This window comes from Oratosquilla oratoria, chromosome 12, assembly GCF_046742065.1.
Source record: "Oratosquilla oratoria isolate Oo_2021 chromosome 12, ASM4674206v1, whole genome shotgun sequence".
NCBI classification, from domain to species: domain Eukaryota; kingdom Metazoa; phylum Arthropoda; class Malacostraca; order Stomatopoda; family Squillidae; genus Oratosquilla; species Oratosquilla oratoria.
Genome location: NC_134788.1, coordinates 2,866,558 through 2,883,072, shown reverse-complemented (window position 1 = coordinate 2,883,072; position 16,515 = coordinate 2,866,558). Strand labels below are relative to the sequence as shown.

Genomic DNA, 16,515 nt, shown 5'->3' with positions numbered 1-16,515 from the left:
ACATTCATCATCACATTCATCATCCACCATCATCATCATCATCATCATCACATTCATCATCATCATCATCATCATCACATTCATCATCACATTCACAGCATCATCATCACATCATCATCACATCATCAGCATCATCATCACATCATCATCAGCATCACATCATCCATCAACATTCATCATCACATCATCATCATCATCATCATCCATCACATCTCATCAGCATCATCACAGCATCATCATCATCAGCACATCATCATCATCATCATCACATCACACCAGCATCATCACATCATCATCACATCATCAGCATCATCTCCACATCATCACATCATCATCAGCAGCATCACATTCATCATCACATTCATCATCATTATCTTCACCATCATCATCACGTCATCAGCATCATCACATCATCATCACATTCATCATCATCCATCATCACATCATCATCACATCATCATCATCATCATCACATCATCATCACATTCATCATCATCAGCATCACATTCATCATCATCATCATCACCATCATCATCATCATCATCACCATCATCACATTCATCAGCATGCATCATCATCATCACCATCATCATCATCATCATCACATCATCATCATCACATCACATCATCATCTTCAGCACATCATCATCATCAGCATCATCATCAACATCATCATCACATCATCATTCATCATCAGCACATGTCATCATCTCATCACATCAGCATTCATCATCACATCATCATCATCATCAGCATCATCATCCACATCAGCATCATCATCACATTCATCTTCAGCACATTCACATCATCATCATCATCACAATAATTATCATCATAATCATCATCAACATCATCATCATCCACATCATCATCATCATCACATTCATCCGCATCATCATCATCATCATCACATCATCATCACATTCATCATCATCATCACATCATCATCATCATCAGCATCATCACATCATCATCATCATCACATTCATCATCAGCATCACATCATCATCACCATCACATTCATCATCATCACATTCATCATCATCATCGCATTCATCATCATCACATTCATCATCATCATCGCATTCATCATCATCAGCATCATCATCAGCATCACATCATCATCATCATCATCATCATCACATCATCATCATCACATCATCATCACAGCATCATCACATCATCATCACATTCAATCATCATCATCCATCATCATCACATTCATCACATCAGCATCATCATCATCAGCATCATCCTCATCATTCTCATCATCAGCATCAGCATCCTCATCATCAGCATCACATCATCACAATCATCATCAGCATCATCATCATTCATCATCATTCATCATCATCGTCACATCATCAGCATCATCATCATCATCGTCACATCATCAATCATCATCATCATCACATTCATCATCATCACATCATCCTCATCAGCATCATCATCATCATCATCAGCATCAGCAGCATCATCATCATCATCATCATCAGCATCATCATCATCAGCATCACATCACATCATCAAGCACATCATCATCATCACATCATCATCACATTCATCATCACCATCATCAATATCACCATCATCACATCATCATCATCATCACATCATCAGCACATTCATCATCATCATCATCACATTCATCACATCAGCATCACATCATCATCATCATCATCATCATCATCACATTCATCACATCATCACATTCATCATCACACATCATCATCACATTCATCATCATCATCACATCATCACATCTCATCATCATCACAACATCATCATCATCATCATCATCACATCATCAACACATCATAATCATAAACATCATCATCATCAGCATCATCATCATCATCATCAAATCACATCATCATCATCATCATCACATCATCATCATCATCACACATCATCATCCATCATCATCATCATCACATCATCATCAGCATCACATCATCATCATCATCATCATCATCATCATCATCATCACATCATCATCATCACATCATCATCACATCATCACACATCATCATCACAGTCATCACATCATCACATCAGCATCACATCATCATCACATCAGCATCATCAGCATCACATTCAACATCTCATCATCATCACATCATCATCAACATCACATTCATCATCACATCATCATCAGCACATCATCAGCATCATCATCCATCACATCATCATCACATTCATCACATCATCATCACATTCAGCATCACATCATCAGCACATCATCAGCACATCACATCATCATCACCATCATCACATCATCATCACATTCAAGCATCATCATTCATCATCACACATCATCACATCATCACCATCATCATCACATTCATCAACATCATCATCACATCATCATCATCATCATTCATCATCAACATCATCATCAGCATCATCACATCATCAGCATCACATCATCAGCATCACCATCATCATCACACATTCATCACAGCATCATCACATCATCATCATCACATTCATCATCATCACATCATCAGCATCATCATCACATCATCATCATCACCATCAGCATCATCATCATCACATCATCAGCATCACCATCCATCATCATCATCACCATTCATCATCATCATCACATCATCATCATCATCATCATCATCAGCATCACATCAGCATCAGCATCATCATCACATCATCATCACCACATCATCATCATCATCACCACATCATCATCATCATCATCATCACATCACCACATCATCATCATCATTACACATCATCATCATCACATCATCATCATCATCACATTCATCATCAGCATCATCACATCATCATCAGCACATCATCAGCATCATCCATCATCATCATCATCATCACATTCATCAGCAACACATCATCATCATCATCATCATCATCAGGCATCATCATCATCATCATCATCATCACAGCATCATCATCATCACAGCACATCATCATCATCATCACATCATCACATCATCAGCATCACATCATCATCATCATCATCATCATTCACATCATCATCATCATCATCATCACATTCATCATCATCATCACATCATCATCACATTCATCATCATCATCACATCATCACATTCATCATCATCATCATCACATCATCATATCACCTCACATCATCATCACATCACATCACATCACATCATCATCATCATCACATCATCATCACATCAGCATCATCATCATCACATCAGCCATCACATCATCATCATCAGCATCATGCATCACATCATCCTCAATATCTTCATCATCACATTCATCATCACATTCATCATCATTATCTTCACCATCATCATCACGTCATCAGCATCATCACATCATCATCACATTCATCATCATCACATCATCATCATCATCACATCATCATCAGCATCATCACACATTCATCAGCACATCATCATCATCACATCATCATCATCATCATCCATCATCATCATCATCATCATCATCATCATCATCATCACAGTCATCCACATCATCACATTCATCATCATCATCACATCAGCATCATCACATCATCATCACATCATCATCATCATCACATCATCACATCAGTCATCACATCATCATCATCACAGTCATCATCATCACAGTCATCATCATCATCACAGTCATCATCATCATCATCATCATCACACATCATCATCACATCATCAGCATCACATCATCATCATTCATCATCATCATCATCATCATCACATCATCATCACATCATCATCATCATCATCATCACATCATCAGCATCATCATTCATCATCACATTCATCATCATCATCACATCATCATCATCATCACATCATCAGCATCATCACATTCATCATCATCTCACAGTCATCATTCATATCATCAGCAGCATCATCATTCATCATCATCATCACATTCATCATCACATCACATCATCATCAGCAGCATCACATCATCATCATCACATCATCATCACATCAGCACATCATCACATCATCACATCATCATCATCATCATCATCATCACATCACATCATCATCATCATCACATTCATCATCAGCATCACATCATCCATCATCATCACATCATCATCATCATCACATTCATCATCATCATCACATCATCATCAGCACATCATCATCACATCATCATCATCAGCATCATCAGCACATCAACATCATCATCAGCTTCCGCATCAGCTTCATCATCATCATCAGCAGCATCATCATCACATCATCATCATCATCAGCACATCATCATCATCATCATCACATTCACATCATCATCATCATCATCACACAGCATCATCATCATCACCATCATCATCATCATCATCAGCATCATCACATCAGCATCATCAGCATCATCAGCATCACATCATCATCATCATCATCATCATCATCACAGCATCATCATCATCATCATCCTATGATCATCAGCATCATCATCACATTCATCACATCAGCATCATCATCATCATCAGCACATCAGCATCATCATCAGCACATCATCATCAGCAGCATCATCATCAGCATCAGCACATCACATCATCATCATCATCATCCATCATCAGCCATCATCATCACATCATCATCATCATCAGCATCATCAGCATCATCATCATCACCATCATCATCAGCATCATCATCAGCACATTCATCAGCATCATCATCATCATCCCATCAGCATCATCCATCATCATCATCATCAGCATGCAGCATCATCATCACATCATCATCATCATCATCACATCATCATCATCATCATCATCATCAGCATCATCAGCATCATCCAGTATCATCAGCATCACATTCATCATCACATCATCATCATCATCATCATCATCAGCATCTCATCATCATCACATCATCAGCACACATCATCACACATCCACATCATCATCATCATCATCACACTCAGCACAGTCATCATCACATCATCATCATCACATCATCATCACATTCATCATCATCATCATCATCAGCATCACATTCATCATCACATCAGCATCATCATCACAGTCATCAACATCATCATCATCATCATCATCATCAGCACATCATCATCACATCATCATCATCATCATCAGCACATCATCATCATCATCACATTCATCAGCATCATCATCATTCATCATCTCACACATCATCAGCATCATCATCATCATCAGCATCACATCACATCATCAGCACATTCATCATCATCTCATCATCATCATCATCACATCAGCATCATCATCACAGCATCATCATCATCATCATCATCAGCATCATCACATTCATCATCATCATCACATCATCATTCATCATCACAGCATCATCATCATCACACCATCATCAGTCAGCATCATCATCATCATCATCATCATCCATCATCATCAGCATCACATCATCATCATCATCATCAGCATCACCAGCACATCACAGCATCATCATCATCATCACATCAGCATCATCATCAGCATCATCATCAGCATCATCACATCATCATCAGTCATCATCACATCATCACCGTCAGCACATCATCATCATCATCATCATCATCATCAGCATCATCATCACATCATCAGAACATCAGCATCATCATCATCATCATCATCATCATCAGTCCACATCATCATCATCAGCCATCATCATCATCATCATCATCATCATCATCAGCATCACATCATCAGCATCATCATCACATCATCATCAGCACATCATCACATCATCATCATCATCATCATCATCATGCATCATCAACTTCAGCATCACATCAGCATCATCATCATCATCACATCACATCAGCATCATCATCATCATCACATCATCATCACATCATCATCATCACATCATCATCAGCATCACATCAGATCACATCATCATCATCACATTCATCATCATCATCCATCACATCATCATCATCACATCATCATCAATCACATCATCATCATCATCATCACATCACATCATCAGCAGCATCATTCATCATCATCATCATCAGCATCAGCATCAGCATCATCAGCATCACATCATCATCATTCATCACATCATCATCATCATCACAGCATCATCATCATCATCATCATCATCATCATCCATCATCATCATCATCATCATCATCATCATCATCATCATCATCTTCATCATCACATCATCATCATCATCAGCACATTCAGCACATCACATTCATCATCACACATCATCACATCATCAGCATCACATACATCATCAGCACATCATCATCACATTCATCATCATCATCACATTCACATCATCACATCATCATCATCATCACATCATCATCACATTCATCATCATCACAGCATCATCATCAGCATCATCATCATCATCACATCATCAGCACATTCATCATCATCATCATCATCATCAATCATCAGCCCACAGCATCACATCATCATCATCATCAGCATCACTCACATCATCATCATTCATCATCAAACAAATTCATCATCACATTCATCATCACATTCAGCATCACACATCATCACATTCATCAGCATCATGCATCATCATCACATTCATCAGCATCATCCACACATTCATCATCATCACACAGCATCATCACCATCAGCAGCATCACACATCATCATCATCACACATCATCACATCATCACATTCAGCATCCATCATCACATTCATCATCAGCATCACATCACATCATCACACATCATCAGCATCACATTCAGCATCATCACCATCATCATCAGCAGCACACAGAGCATCACATTCATCATCATCACAACAGCTTCATCATCACATCATCGCAGCACAATTCATCAGCATCACATTCATCATCAGCACCACATTCACATCATCATCACATCATCATCATCATCATGAAACTTTCATCATCTTCATCATCAGCATCATCATCATCATCACATCATCACATCATCCACATCATCATCTGCATCATCATCATCATCAGCACAGTCATCACATCATCATCACATTCATCATTCATCAGCATCATCATCAACATCAGCATCTCAGCAGCATCACATTCACATCATCATCAGCATCAGCATCATCATATCATCATCATCATCATGCATCATCATCACAGCAACACATCAGCATCATCAGCATCACCATCAGCAGCATCATCATCACATTCATCAGCATCATCATCATCACATCATCAGCCATCATCATCACATCATCACACATCAGCAGCAGCATCACATCATCATCACATTCATCATCATTCATCAGCATCACATTGCATCATCATCAAGCACATCATCATCACATTCATCATCATCATCACATTCACATCACATCATCAGCATCACATCACATCATCCATCACATTCATCATCATCATCACATCATCATCACACATCATCAGCACATCACATCATCATCACATCATCATTCATCATCATCACATCATCAGCACATCATCATTCATCATCACATTCATCATCATGTCATTACCATCATCATCATCACATTCATCATCACATCAGCCATCATCATCAGCACATCATCATCAACATCATCATCATCATCATCATCATCATCACCATCATCATCATCACATCATCAGCATCAACACATCACATTCATCATCATCATCATCATCATCATCATCATCATCATCATCATCATCATCATCACAGTCATCATCATCACAGTCATCATCATCACAGTCATCATCATCACAGTCATCATCATCACAGTCATCATCATCACAGTCATCATCATCACAGTCATCATCATCACAGTCATCATCATCATAGTCATCATCATCATCATCATCATCATCATCATCATCAGTCATCATCAGCATCACATCATCATCATCATCATCAGCACATCATCATCACATTCATCATCATCATCATCACACATCATCAGCATCATCACATCATCAGCATCACATCATCATCATTATCACATTCATCATTATCATCACATTCATCATCATCATCATCAATCATCATCACCTTCATCATCATCATCACATTCAGCATCATCAGCATCCATCATCATCACATCATCATCATCATCACATCATCATCATCAGCATCCTCATCATCAGCATCATCTTCATCAGCATCAGCATCATCATCATCAGCATCCTTCATCAATCATCATCATCATCACATTCAGCATCATCATCAGACATCATCATCATCATCATCAGCATCACATCACATCAGCAGCATCATCACATCAGCATCATCATCATCACATCATCATCATCAGTCATTCATCATCACCACATCACATTCAGCAAATCATCATCATCATCATCATCATCATCATCATCATCATCATCACATCAGCATCAATCATCATCATCACATTCATCATCAGCATCATCATCACATCACATCATCAGCAGCATCACACATCATCATCATCACATCATCATCATCATCATTTCATCATCACATCATCAGCATCATCATCACATTCATCATCATCATCATCATCATCATCATCATCAGCATCATCACAGCATCATCATCAGCATCACATCATCACATTCAGCATCATCATCATCATCAAGCATCATCATCATCATCATCACATCATCATCATCCATCATCATCATCATCATCATTCACATCATCAGCATCATCATCATCACATTCATCATCATCATCAAAGCACATCAGCTCATCATCATCACATCATCATGTCATCATCATCACATCATCATCATCATCATCAGCACATTACATCATCATCATCATCATCATCATCATCATCATCATCATTATCATCATTCATCATCATCATCACATCATATCACATCATCTTTCACATCATCATCATCTTCACATTCATCAGCACATTCATCATCATCATCATCATCACACAGCCATCATCATTCAGCATCACATTCATCATCCAGCATCACATTCAGCACATCATCAGCATCACATCATCATCAGACATCACATCAGCATCACATCACATGATCATCACATTCATCATCATCATCATCATCACACATCAGCACATTCATCATCATCATCATCATCACATTCATCATCACATCATCATCATCATCATCACATTCATCATCACATCACATCATCATTCATCAGCACATTCATCATCACATTCATCACATCATCATCACATTCATCAGCACATTCATCATCACATCATCATCACATCATCATCACATCATCATCAGATCAACAGCATTCATCATTCATCAGCATCATCATCATTCATCAGCATCATCACATCATCATCATCACCACATTCATCATCATCATCATCGTCATCATCACCACCTTCATCCTCATCATCACCACCTTCATCCTCATCACCACACATTCATCATCAGCACCACATCAGTCACATTCAGCATCATGCATCAGCAGACCATCATCAGCAGCACCACAGTCATCATCATCACCACTTCATCAGCATCAGTACATCAAACCACATTCATCAGCATCTCATCATCAGCAGCAATCATCCATTCAGATCATCAGCATCATCATCATCAGACATCATTCAGCAGCAGCACATCATCAGCATCAGCACATCATCATCATCAATCAGAGCATCAGCAGCATCACACAGTCATCATCACATTCAGCATCATCACATCATCATCAGCATCAGCATCACCACATGCATCATCATCATCAGCATCATCATCATCATCAGCATCACAGCATCATCAGCTCAGCATCATCACATCATTTCATCATCAGCACATCATCAGCATCATCATCATCATCATCAGCTCATCATCATCATCACATTCATCATCAGCACATTCATCATCATCACATGTCAGATCAGCATCAACATCATCACATCACATTCATCATCACATCATCATCAGCATCACATTCATCATCACATTCAGCATCATCAGACAGCATCATCATCACATTCATCATCACATGCATCATCTCATTCATCAGCATCATCACATCATCATCACATTCAGCATCATCATCACATTCATCATCACATTCATCATCATCAGCACATCATCAGCACATCACAGCATCATCACATTTGTCATCATCATCATCACATTCATCATCACATTCATCATCATCATCACATTCATCATCACATTACATCATCACATGTCATCATCACATTCATCATCATTCATCATCACATTCAGATCATCACACATCATCATCACATCATCACATTCATCATCATCATCATCAGATCATCACCCATTCATCATCACATTCAAATCATCATCTCATCATCATCATCATCAGCATCATCACATTCATCACACATTCATCAGCACATCAGATTCATCATCACATCATCATCATCATCATCATCATCCATCATCATCATCATCATCATCAGCACATCATCCATCAATCATCATCATCATCATCAGCAGCATCATCACCACTATAACCTCTTATATCCTCCCCGAACCTACACCCTTCACAGACAACCGCCCCCGCACCCAACACGCCTACCCAGACGGCCGCCCACACAGGACCTTCCACTCACCAACTACCTCCACTCGCCGACACGGTTACCCACGACCGCAACCCTTGCCCTTGACACAACCCCACGCTCACCCCCACGACCCCGCTACCAACAACCATGCCCTATACAAACCCCGTGCCCACCACCCCCAAGAGAAAGTGTCCGTAGGGACACATGGGACCCGAAACCCATCAACAAATATCCACATTCAAATACGAACACACAAGCCCCCCAGAACGACACCCAACATGAACCTCACTACAAAGACGCACACGGAACATGCATCAGAATAACGTAATACGACTAACACATAAGTAAAGTAATGCAATGTATAACTCAGACACGTAATGTAGGCAAAAAGGGTGAACACTTCACACCAAACGTCTCATGAAACTAAACCTTCTAGTTATGATCAAGAGAACAAAAAGAGGGCATATGACGACGAGTGAGCGAATACCACCGCTTATATACCATTGGACCGGAAGCGGGATACTTCCGGTTAAGGGTGCGGGTGAGGAGGAGGGTAAGTTAACACGTCAACCTGGGTAGTTTTAGGACCCTCGACTCGCTTGAACATTCTATTTATTTAGTAACTGTCAAATCTGTGCGCTCCGAACTATTCAGGATTTCACTTGTCTGTTTGTTCTACAAGAGTGCGCACCTCTCCGCACGTAGGCAAGATTACATATAGTGGACGGGCGTTACTGCTTAACATTGTTACAATACATACATAGACAAGAAATATGAACATAGTTATGTAATACAAAGGAACACAATTCTATAACATAATTACACATATGACGTAATATCTAATATTACGTTACACCTCCACCGTTTGGGAAAGCTTTTCACTTTCTGTTGAAAAGCTATGTTCTAGAAAGGACGTCGGCTAAAACATTAAAGACGCCTTTTATATGATGAATTGTTAGATTAAAGGGTTGGAGAAATAAACTCCAACGTGTAAGTCTCGGATTCTTGTTTTTCATAGTCTGTAGGAACTTTAAGGGGTTGTGATCCGAATATACTTGAATGGTAGTTGAGGAACCCAGGTAGACTTCGAAGTGGATAAGGGCCTGGACCAAAGCGAGCGTCTCCTTCTCAATTGTTGAGTAGTTCTTCTGCGCAGGGGACAGCTTCTTGCTGTAGTAGGCGATAGCGTGAAGCACTTCATTGTGTTCTTGCAAGAGGGCGGCACCGATACCGGTGTCGCTGGCGTCGACTTGCAGAAGAAAGGGTCGTTGGAAATCGGGTGCCCTTAGAACTGGTGCGTTAGTGAGAAGGGACTTCAGGTTTTTGAAGGCCGTCTCACAGGTAGGTGTCCACACGAAGTCGTGGTCTTTTCTCAACAGGTCAGTCAATGGTTCTGCTACATCTGAAAAATTTGGACAAAAACGGCGATAATAGCCACTCATTCCGAGGAATCGACGTACCCCTCTACGATTAGTGGGTGTTGGTACATCATTGATGGCTTTTATCTTGGCGTCTATTGGAAACACTTGGGAATTTCCAACTTTAAATCCCAAATAGGGGACCTGTGTATGTCCGAAATCACATTTGGACAAATTGATGGTAAGGTTTGCTTGGTCTGCTCTATAAAAGAAATTATTTAGGTGTTCAATGTGTTCTGTCCAAGACTGACTAAATATTATCACATCATCTAGATAAGTTTTTACTCCTGGCAATCCTGCAACAAGATTACTTATCATTCTTTGGTAAGTGGCAGGGGCATTTTTAAGCCCAAATGGCATTGCTCTGAATTGGAACAATCCCTCTTCCGTAATGAAAGCGGTAACTTCTCTTGAGCGAGGGTGTACAGGGATTTGATAGTATCCCCTTAACATATCCAACTTGGATACATACTTGGCAGTTCCTAGACTGTCTATGATATCATCTATCCTAGGGATAGGAAAAGCATCGGCCTTAGTATGGGCATTGATTTTCCTGTAGTCAATGCACAGGCGATAAGAATTGTCAGATTTAGGGACAAGAATGCAAGGAGATGCCCAAGGACTACTGGAGGGTTCAATTATTCCCTGTTGAAGCAGAATGTTTATTTCTGCTTTTATGAACTCCTTCTTTTTTGGATTGACTCTATAAGGGGCTTGTTTGATAGCCCTTGGCGAGTCTAGAATTATTTCATGTTCTATCAAAGAAGTGAATCTTGGGGAATCTAGAAATAATTTTGGAAAACTTCTTAAGAGAGAAGGAATGTCTTTACCTTGTTTCTCAGATAAGTGTCTTACTTTTATCTGAAGATTTTGTAGTATCTGAGAGTTTTCCAAGGGAATCTCAGGAGGATTAGGCAGGTTATCAGGAGGCTCTTCGGATTCTATTGTGGTAGAGCTGCAAGCTGGAATTGGATCTCTGGAATGATAAGGTTTTAAGGTATTTATGTGACAGAGACGGGAACTCTTTCTTCTGTCTGGAGTTTTGATTATGTAGTTGAGATCACTGGCTCTGGACAAGACTTCATAGGGTCCTTTGTATTTAGCCTGCAATGGATCTCCTGGTATGGGAAGATAAAGTAACACTTGATCTCCTGGAGAGAAAGTTCTAAGTTTAGAATTTTTATCATACCGACCTTTCATTTCTCGTTGAGCATTCGCCAAGTTCTCTCTTGCCAACTTCCAAGCTTCTAACAACTTCTCGGTGACCTGGGACACGTATTTCAAAGAAGGAACAGGTGGTTCTTCTTTCATCCATTGTTCATGAAGTATCTTTAGGGGACCACGGACTTCATGACCGAAGACTAATTCTGACGGGCTGAATCCAAGGCTTTCTTGAATTGTTGTTCGGGTGGCGAACAACAAAAAGGGGAGTCCGTCTTCCCAATTTCGAGTGTTCTCAGCACAGAAGATTCTTAACATTGTCTTGAGCGTTTGGTGAAAGCGCTCTAGAGCACCTTGTGATTGAGGATGATAGGCGGAGGAAGTTACATGGTTTATACCTAGTGTTACAAGAGTTTCTCTAAACTTGTTGGAAAGAAAATTACTTCCTTGATCACTTTGAATGTTCTTAGGAAATCCTACCATAGTGAAATATTTCAACATTTCTCTGATTATGTTTTGAGCTTTAATATTTTTCAAAGGAATTGCTTCTGGAAAACGAGTGCTCATACACATGATTGTGAGAATGTACTGATTTCCTTTACTTGAAGGAGGTAAAGGTCCTACACAGTCAATAAGAACTTTTTTAAATGGCTCTTCCATTACAGGAATGGGATGGAGTGGAGCTTCTACAACTTTCTGGTTGGGCTTACCTACAAGTTGACATGTATGACATGTTTTACAATATTGGGCAACATCTTTGACAACCGTGGGCCAATGGAAATGTTGGGTTATGTTGAACAAGGTCTTTCTTACCCCTAAGTGACCTGCTAAGGGAGTATCATGAGCCAATCTTAGAACATTATTCCTGAAACCAAGAGGGAGGACTATTTGATTCCTTACTTGCCATGGCTGGTCAGCGGTTGCGGTGGATGCTCTCCATTTTCGCATTAGGACTCCGTTTTCTATATAGAAACCTCGTGACATATTTTCAACTTCTTCTGGAGATGAAACAATCTCGTACAAATTTTTAAGAGAAGGATCTGACTTCTGTTCTTTGATTAATTCTGCTCTAGATAGAGAAACTGGTGAAGAAGAAGATGGGTCAGTTTGGGAGAATAGGGATTCTAAATTATAGGTCTCCTCTTCAGATTTCTTGTACTGAGATCTGGTTACAGCACAAGCGGGAAACAACTGTAAGTTATCTGAAGGTTCTACTGAGGTCTTAGGGTTATTTGTTATTAAGGGAGAAATGACTTTGCTTCCAGCGATGTCATTGGCCAACAATAAGGATATTCCTACTATGGGAAGAGAGTCTACTACTGCTACTTTAACCATTCCGGTTGTTAAATCAGACCGCAAGAAAACATTATGTAATGGACATTTTACAATTCCTCCAACTCCTTCTATCAATATATCATAACCTGTATATGACTCACCCAGATTCTGCAAGACAGAATTTAAAATCAGACTTTGCTTTGCTCCTGTGTCTCGGAGTATGGAAATAGGATATTGTTGTGAACTACTACTATGAGATATAGTTCCTGAAGATACAAATGGTTTGAAACAAGGATCATGGTCTGATGAGGGGGGTTCTACATTACTTGACAATACCGGCTTCTTTGGTAGTTTATCCTGAATAGAGGATTTTGAATCATCTGATTTTATATTACTTACAAGAGTTGGTGTCTTATTGGAGAATGAGGGTGTCAGTCTCTTTCTGCAATTAGAAATGTGATGGCCAACCTGTTTACAATATGAACAAGTTACAGGGGGATTAGTCTTAAACCTTTCCATTCTTTGCCAAGGTTGGTTTGGAGGATATTGATTGAAATCAGACCTGTAACTGAAATGTGATGGGCTAGACTGATTTTCAAAGCGTTTCTTTGGGGACCAAGGATCAGAGTATTTTGTTGAATCTGGAATATATGACTGACTTTTGGGATTCCATTTGTCTTGACTTAGGTTTATGATTTAGTGTGAACTCATCAGCCAATACAGCAGCTTTAGTTAAAGTTTCGGGAACATGATCATCTATAAAAATCCTAAGATCTGTCTCTAAGGTATTCTTAAACTGCTCCAATAAAATCAACTGTTTAAGTCTATCTAAGGTGTCCGTTTCACTAGCCAAACACCACCTATTGAATAACCTCTCTTGTTGAGCCGCATATTCTACGTATGTTAACTGAGGTGTCTTCCTATAATTACGGAATTTCTGTCTATAGGCCTCTGGTATTAGTTCATAAGCTTTTAAAATACAAGCTTTCATATTATCATACTCGCTTTCTGCTTCTGAAAGAGAAGTATAAATTTGCTGAGCCTTACCCTTAAATTGTGTTTGAATGATTAATGGCCAATTTTCTTTAGGGATTTGTAACTATTGCGCCATTTTTTCCCACTGAAGAAAGAAAATTTCTGGCTCTCCCTCTGAAAATTGGGGTAGAAGTTTTACATACTTGGAAATATCTATATGACCTTCCTGAACTACGGGTTGTCTATCAACAATCCTAGCTTCTACTTCTGCCTTCTTTAATTCTAACTCTGCCAATTTGACTTTAGTTTCGTTCTCTCTTTCTATTTGTTTCACTTTAGCTTCCTCTTCTCTAGCTCTAAATTCTGCCTCAATTTGCATTTGTTTCAGTTTAGTTTCCTCCTCTTTAGCTTTAAATTCTGCCTCAATTTGCATTTGTTTCAATTTAGCTTCCTCCTCAAAATCTACTCTCCTGACCTTTAATTCAATCTCCTTAATCTTAAGTTCGGTTAGTCGTGCCTCTATTTCTAACCTATTTGAAGGAATTTGTATAGCTGTAATCTCTTCTGGAGATAAGATCTCATCTTCGATCAGATTTTCAACGAGTTCCTGAAGTATTTTTTTCTTTCGTAAACTTGTATCAATGTCTACTCCAAAGTGCTTGCCTATTTCTATCAAAGTGTCTTTAGTTTGTTTCTTTAAGAAACTTACCTTGGGATTTTGAACGAATTCTTGAATTATATCATCCATCTCTATAAGAATGTGTTAAATACCTGATCCAATATCCTTGGCAAGGGTCGCCACTTTGTTACGGGCGGCTGGTATGTGAAGAGACGTTACGTATAACGGATATGTGCTTAAGAACCAGCTCACTTCTAGAAGTCACTGTAGGACTGAACTATCTGGTCAGGGCCTAGATAATTCGTAAGACTAGAAGTAAAGGTAACAAAGAAGATTCCAGGAAAGGAATATTAAACTAGCGATAAAACTAGTAAACGAAATTATTAATGGAAAATATTTACAGGCAATCAACACAAAAGAGAATGGGCAGTAGGGTCAATGGGACCGTTACATGATTATAAGAATATGGAAATTATCGTTCAAATAAGAAACACAAGATAAGTATACAATATGGTACTATCTAAGTACAAAGAGATCAGGAACATGCATCAGAATAAGTAATAAGTACAAATATAAGTAAAGTAATGCAATGTATATCAGTCACGTAATGTAGGCAAAAAGGGTGATCACTTCACACCAATCGTCTCATGAATCTAAACCTTCTAGT

General features: G+C 39.1%; 1 protein-coding gene across 1 annotated transcript in view; it reads left to right on the top strand.

Moving 5' to 3' along the window:
* Positions 1–16,515, top strand: part of LOC143030160 (tripartite motif-containing 13-like) — an 83,433-nt gene that overhangs the window by 52,566 nt on the left and 14,352 nt on the right. The window lies entirely within an intron of this gene.